This window comes from Euprymna scolopes, chromosome 46, assembly GCF_053919585.1.
Source record: "Euprymna scolopes isolate OS-2025 chromosome 46, ASM5391958v1, whole genome shotgun sequence".
Lineage (NCBI taxonomy): Eukaryota > Metazoa > Mollusca > Cephalopoda > Sepiida > Sepiolidae > Euprymna > Euprymna scolopes.
The window spans coordinates 146,350,377-146,357,725 of NC_136527.1; the positions used below are offsets into that span (position 1 = coordinate 146,350,377).

At 31.4% G+C, this 7,349-nt stretch overlaps 1 long non-coding RNA gene across 1 annotated transcript in view; it reads right to left on the minus strand.

Annotated features, from left to right (window-relative positions):
• The window catches only part of LOC145270547 (uncharacterized), a 25,977-nt gene extending 19,795 nt beyond the window's left edge, over positions 1-6,182 (minus strand). The window contains exon 1 of the long non-coding RNA XR_013865434.1: positions 6,113-6,182. This is a non-coding gene — a long non-coding RNA (uncharacterized LOC145270547). The remainder of the gene's footprint in view (positions 1-6,112) is intronic.
• Between the last annotated feature and the right edge of the window lie 1,167 nt (positions 6,183-7,349).

The following is a 7,349-nucleotide window of genomic DNA, read 5'->3' on the forward strand; positions in this document are numbered from 1 at the left end:
TCTGCTGCATTTCTGATAGCCTTTCTCTGACCTCTCCCAACCAGCTAGCCTTCTCATTATATCACCCTTCGATGGACCGAATCCCACTCCAGAACTGCCTTGCATCTGTTGTTATTTCCCGCCTGTTTACTACCATTTAATTCTTTATACAGCTGAGACTGATTGTTCCGGAAAAGGTTGTTCTGCAACACATTTTCCAACAAAGTTCCTAATTTTTATACAACCAGTGTTGACCTTCTCTTTACACATTGTTAGAACGTTCATCCCTTTTCCAGCAATCTAGACCTCCTTTCAAGCTCGTCCTTAGCTTTCTGTCCTAGTTTAACTCCTTTTCTTATTTCTTCGATTCTACTAATGTCTTTCCGTCACCGTTTAATACTTTCAAGCCGCCTCTGCCAGTGTGGCCTTCATTTTTCCCTTTTTCTTCTGTAATAAGCCAAGACGATTCGCAATAACATATGACGCTGCATATAGAAGCCTGTTAAGTTCCGTAATCGATATGTTCTTTCTTATGATGTTGTGAATTACTCCTTGAATTATTTTTACCTCGTTTTTCACCTTCCGCCTATCACTACTCTTCATACTTGGAATCTCTATATCGTCTCTAAGAATTGATTTATGTGTTTGTAATGAAATAATCAGACGAGATAATATATAAAAGTTATTATTTTAGTAAGGGGGAATTATCTGGATGTTATTTATGAAAAATGACTGTCGAAAATAGTAACATATTCAAGAATTATGAAAAATGATGAAATGTGAGTTAATTGATTGGTGTATTTGAAATGAAATAATCAGCCCAGACAATATATCAAAGTTATTCTTTAAGTAAGAGAGAGGTTAATGTCGGGTAAAATTATGAAAAATGATCGTCGAAATTAGTAACATATTTAAGAATTATGAGAAATGATAGAAAGTGCGTTAATGGGTTGGTGTGTTTTTAATGAAATAATCAGCCGAAACAATATATCAATGTAGGCGAAAAGGTCAGGGAGTAGGCGAAAAGGTTGGTTTAAATTATGAAAAATTATTGCCGAAATATCATATCCAAGAATGATGAAAAATGATGAAATGTGATTTAATTGATTGGTGTGTTTGTAATGAAATAATCAGCGCAGACAATTTATCAAATTTACTATTTTCGTGAAGGAGGGGGGGGGGGTAATGTGAGTCAAAATTCTGAAAAATGATTGTCGAAATTAGTTACATATCCAATAATTATGAAAAATAACTAAATGCGAGTTAATTGATTGGTGTTTTTGTAATGAAATAATCAGCCCAAGCAATATATCAAAGTTATTATTTTAGTAATGGAGCGATAATGTGGATTAAAATTATGTCGAAATTAGTAACATATCCAAGAATTATGAAAAATAATGAAATGTAATATATCAAAGTTATTATTTTAGTAAGGGGGAGATACAATTTAAACATAGAATGCACAGCAAAAATATATTACATTTCCACAGGTCCCACTAATAATAATAATAATAATAGTAATAATACCAGATGTCGTAATAATTAACAAGAACAAAAAATCCTGTCAAATCGAAGACTTTACTGGTCTAGTTCACCACAGGGTGAATATCAAAGAAAAGGAGAAACAGAGCAAATACACATAGATAGCCAAAGAGCTGAAAGGGATATGGAAGATGAAGAAAATCAAAATAATACCTATAATAGTAGGAGTACTAGGAACAATCCCAAAAAAATTTTAAAAAGAATGGGAGAAATTGGAATCAGAGGAATGACTGAAAAAAATACAACGAACAACAATAATGAAAACAGCTGAAAATGTGGAAAACCCTTAAATGTGGAGACTAACACAAACGAACCAAAAGCGTAGACCAGACTGCTACAGAGACAAAACATGAAGCACTACATGGAACCAAGAACATTGAAGCTGCATACATATAAGTTCTCTAACTCCACACCCAACCCCCTTTACATCACCGTTCTTTCTCCTTCAAAAAAGAGCAAAACCAAATAGGCGAGTAGTCAAGGAGGAAAGAAAAACCGAGAAATGAGCACTGACCAGACCTCCACTGTATAAGTGCGATTAGAACTGGGACCTTAGGAAGACTTATTGCCACTCAAATTCCAGTAAAGACCAATGGTCACTGCCAACGAGAAATCAATAGCAAGCATTTTATCGTTATTTCCATGGCAGGTGCTCGTCTGAACTCCAATCTCTGGTCCCCCCTCGCCAATCTTTCACGAAAAACACCCGTCTAGCTGAATCCACTGTGAAAAATTTCCCCCACTCTATATCTGTGCCTAAATCAAAATGCGGATTCCATGAACAAAGCTTCTTTCTTAGAACTGCAAGCCTGTGGAACTCTGTTCCGTCTGCCTGCTTCCCACCGGACTACAACTTGAATGTCTTCAAGTCCAATGTTAACAAATTCCTAATGAACCGCCCCCTTAATTAAACACTTCATCAAATCTCCACACTAACGTAATGTACTTGCAATAACCCTTATCCCTGAGTGGCTTCCGGGCCTTGATAAGTGGTGATCACTGTGTAAAAAAAAAAGCAGTTATTGTGATAATGTAAATTTATTTGCTAATGTTATCGAAAGAGGTGGAGAGTACTAAAAAATCTGGAGGACTTGTTGTCACTCAGATTCCAGGGAATATCACAGACTGTATTCAATGAGATCTTTGATAACCTGTGTGAAAGCTCCTTATGAGCCCATAATAATAATCCCTGACACAGTTTGAAAGAGCTTAACTTAAAAAAACTCAGATCTTTCAGACCATGTTTATAACACAGTGCGCAAAGGCATTGGTTCAATGCATGTACGCAAGTTAATTCACAAGAGTCCACCATCATATGACATTTTTTTTTCAGATACGCTTTTGTAGGGACCCCCCACCTCAAACAAAAAACGAGAACTTGTTCCTTACTGCTATTTGGACAATATATTTGTTTTTATTTTTAAAGAACCTCTTTTTAACGGGAGTCAATAGCACCCTATTCAAAAGATTCGCATAACTTGTAGTTAAAGAATAAAGTTATTATTTAGAAAAGCATTCAAACACTAGAATAGGATTTGGTAAAAAATATTTTTGGAGGATTTTTAAAAAGTAAAACATTTCAATTAATAACAATTAAAATAAAATGCAAAGTTCTAATGAAAGAAATCACATTAATTAGACTGCCGTATAAAAAGTCGAAATAAAAACAAAAATATTTTACTACCTAACCCAGCATAGTTTTCCCCCTTATATCTTATATTTTTTCAGATATTCTTTCGTAGGGACCCAACCTCAGAAAGAATATGGGAACTTGTGCATTACTGTTAGTTGGATAATATATTTGTTTTCATTTTTAAAGAACCTCTTTTAAAGGGGAGTCAATTCAAGAGCATCTTATTTAAAAGATTTGCATAACTTTTAGTTAAAGAAAAAGTTATTATTTAGAAAGCATTCGAACATCTGGAGAGAATTTGTTAAAAATATTTTTGAGGATTTGTAAAAAGTAAAACATTTCAATTAATAATAAATATATTTGCAATTAAAATAAAATTCAAATTTTTAGTGAAAGAAATCACATACAATATTATGTGTTTGTCTAAACAGTTGTACATATTAAATATGCATGACACTTATTTTTGTAATTAACCATTGACTGCTCAAACATTTTTAAATTGGCGCTGCAATTCTCTGTCATTACACAATTGTAACCAAACTAATTACATACGTGCTGTCGTACAAGTAGTTTAGAATTTTAGAAATTAAAAAAAGAGTTGTCGGTACATTGCTCTAAAAAAAATTGTACCATCAAAAAAATAGATCAATTAAAAATTGTCTATTAAAAATACGCCACCTTCACGCACACAAAATTACATTTGTTATACAAAAAAAAACGAAATAAAAAGAAAAAGATTTTTGTAAATCTTTACTATCTAACCCAGCATAGTTTTCCCCTAACTTTTCAATTTGTACCTTTTAGAGGTTTTTTATATTTCAACAGCCTAAAAATATACGAACTGAAGTAATTAAAAAATAATAAATATTAGGAGATCACATTCTTATATAAATTAAACATAAAATGAACACTGACTTCATGGCCAGTTTCTAGTCAACCAGGCATATAATTGTAATGTATAATGTAATTAGTTGCAATTTCTAATTTTGCAGCAATTAGTGAAGGGGGGGGGTAATATATATTTTGTCTTTCTTACGTTTCTTAAGGAGCATAAAATCCCATGTGTTGTTAACTATTCCACAATTTTCACCAACTAAATTATTAAACAAAAGATACCGTAAAAATATTGTTTCTATTTACTTGTCTCCCCATGAGAGCAGAGTTAGACATAAAGTTGGTTTTTAATGCGGGGGAAAATCTAGCTCCCCAAAGAGGAGCACTCTAAATGAGAACACAAAAACAAAAATAAAAGCTGCCTCAATCTAGAAGGATTTCTGCTCCACTGATCGAGGTCAGAAAAGGTGAAATGTAGTATCAGAACAGATATTACACTTTAATCCTAGCCAAAAGACCAAGAAATGTACAGTAAAAATAGTGTTGTCGGCTTTCTTAAATGTTAATATTCAAATTCATATTTTATATTTTACAAAAAGTTTTTATTTTTTGTTTTACATTCTATAAAAATGAAGTGTAGTATCAGAACAGATACTACACTATGCTTCTAGTCAATTTAATAAACAAAAGATACCATAAAATATTGTTGTTGGCTTTTTTAAATGTTAAAATTCAAATTCATATTTGATATTTAAAAAGTGCCATTTTTTTTACTCATACATTCTATTTTTTTTTAAAGGACACCTCAACTTATTAATAATAATGATATTTAGAAAGCTATTCTTAACATGAGAAATGGGGTCCTTGTTAACTAATCTGTACTTTCACCTAACAATTTAAAAATTGAATGGGCATTTTAGACAAAAAACGAAAAGGTGGTAAAAAAAATCAAATATATAACAAATGATTGTTACCAAAGGCAACATCAGTAACTCTTCTACCTACTTGGATAACCTTGCTTTGTGCTTTAACTTTTTTGGAAGTGTTAAAGAAACTTAAAAAATATTCATACCGAGTAAAAATTAGAAAAATTGGATGATATAAAACAGCCATCTACGAAGTCCCGATAATTATTTAAAAATCAATAATTAAACAAAATTCTGGTAGGAAACCACCCCTAAAAATGTCAATTTTTTACGGTATCTTTGGTTTATTAAATTGTTAAGTTGAAGTACAGAATAGTTAACAACACATAGAATCTAATCCCCATCGAAAAAAAAAAAAAACGTAAGAAAGCAAAAACTGATATGAGTCTCAATCTCTTCCCTTCCAACAATAACAACAAAAACCAAAAATACAGATATTATTGACTGCTAACTGGTCATAAAGTGGGTGCTCATTTTACGTTAAATTTATAAAGGAAAGTGATTACCAACCTTAAAAACTTAAATATTTATTAGTTTTATATTCATTTTGCGTATATTTTAAAGTTGTTGAAACGTAGTCGCCAAAATAAAGTCAAATTTTTAAAGGATTAAACTAGGCTGGGTAAGATTGTAAAGTTTTGCAATAATTTTTTTTCTATATTAAGTTTTTTTTCAAGTTGGTGGATGGCCAATGAAATGAATGTGTTTATTTATGTAAATTTGTAAAAGAAAGTGATTCCCATGCTAAAATTTAAAATATTGGAGAAAACATTAAAAACACAAAGGAATTCTTCAGCGAAATAATATATATTTGGATAAATATTCAATGTCAGATTAAATAATATAATTTAAAGAGATTTTTAGTCGATAGAGTCTAGATCGATTTTTTTTAATATGTCGTTTTAAGCGAAAACATTATTACATAATTAACTGAAAATTCGAAAATAGTAATATTTTTAAAAATTACGAAAATTCACCAAGTGGAAAGTTATATATATTTTTCGGAAAGTTGGGTAAAATTGCATTTTTCTTAGTGACAGAAATCTTTTTTTTAATAAAAATACAATAACGATTAGTTTTCGCAATTTTTTCGTATTCTTTATTGGATTGCAATAACAAAAAATGTTTTTAATGTTTAAAATTATTTAAAAAGTTATTGAATTTTTAAATTGTTAAAAAGTAAAAGAAAAACACTTACCTTTTATTTCAGGAATTCAATATTTTTTTTTTTTTTTAATCGGGAAGAATTCGTTTTTTTCTTTTGTGTTCAAAACAGAAAATTTGTTTTGTTTTTTAGGATTTCTGTAGTAAATTGATACAACTTTTGTTTTGTGTGTTCAATTCATTAATAAATAAGATATATGAAAATATAAAATAATCAAAATTAAAAGATGAAAACCACATTTTAAACGTGAAATTATTTAAAAAGAAAATCAACTGCTAAGGAACAATGGATTGAGGTCATCATAAAACGGTGTAATCGTTATTTTGTTCCTCGTGTAAAAAAAAGTCCATTTATTAGTTAAGTGTGCCGAATTGTTTTTCTATTGTAAGAAATTATCTTACCCGTTTTTGCCTATGGCAGAATGAAAGAGACTCAGAAAAGCAACAAAGGCTCACCTTAAATCCAAGAATAATTTTATTTACAAAAGGGTAAAAAGGAGTCCATATTGCAAAAGAGTGCCCTCTTTAGCTTCTGCCAAATGGCGGGTAGTTCTTGCCTAGAAAGGCGAAGGTAGTTGTAGTTCATGCCTTGATAGGCGAAGGTAGTTTTCTTCTTGTGAAGATGCTGGTAGACTCGGCGGCTCGTAGAATTGGTTGAGGGTTCGCGAAATCCTTCCAGACTGTCGATACGATCAACGCACTTTGCGATCGATGATCATAAAATAATATGCCCCTTTGCGGGCAATGATAAGGAAGTAATTAATCCGTAGAACATTTTAGCCTCTGGCTAGTATCCGCATTTAAATGAGCGGAGAAATAAATGGGGTAGAACCATGCCTTAGTTCATTAGGCCTGGAGCGAGATTTCGCGTGTCAGCTTTGCTCGGCATCATATTGAAATCTGGTTTTAGAACCATGCCTTAGTTCATTAGGCATAGAGCGAGATTACGTGCGTCGGCATTCTCCGACGTCAAGCTGAAATCTGTTTTTTTAAACACAAAATTCCCGCCAATTCTGAATCCTCCTTAGCAACTGAACAACGCAATACCATTGGTCGAAATAATCGCGTGATTTACAATCACGCGGTTATCGCCCTTGCATTCTGAAATTTCTAACACTATCAAGTTGAGATTATTTTTCCAATACTTAAAGTTTGTTGAAATTCATTTTGTAAAACTTATTACAATTTGTTAAAAAATTAAAAATTTTAAGATTTATTTTGTAAAATTCATTTTTTTAAATACAATTTATTTTTTAATACTAAAGGTTCAT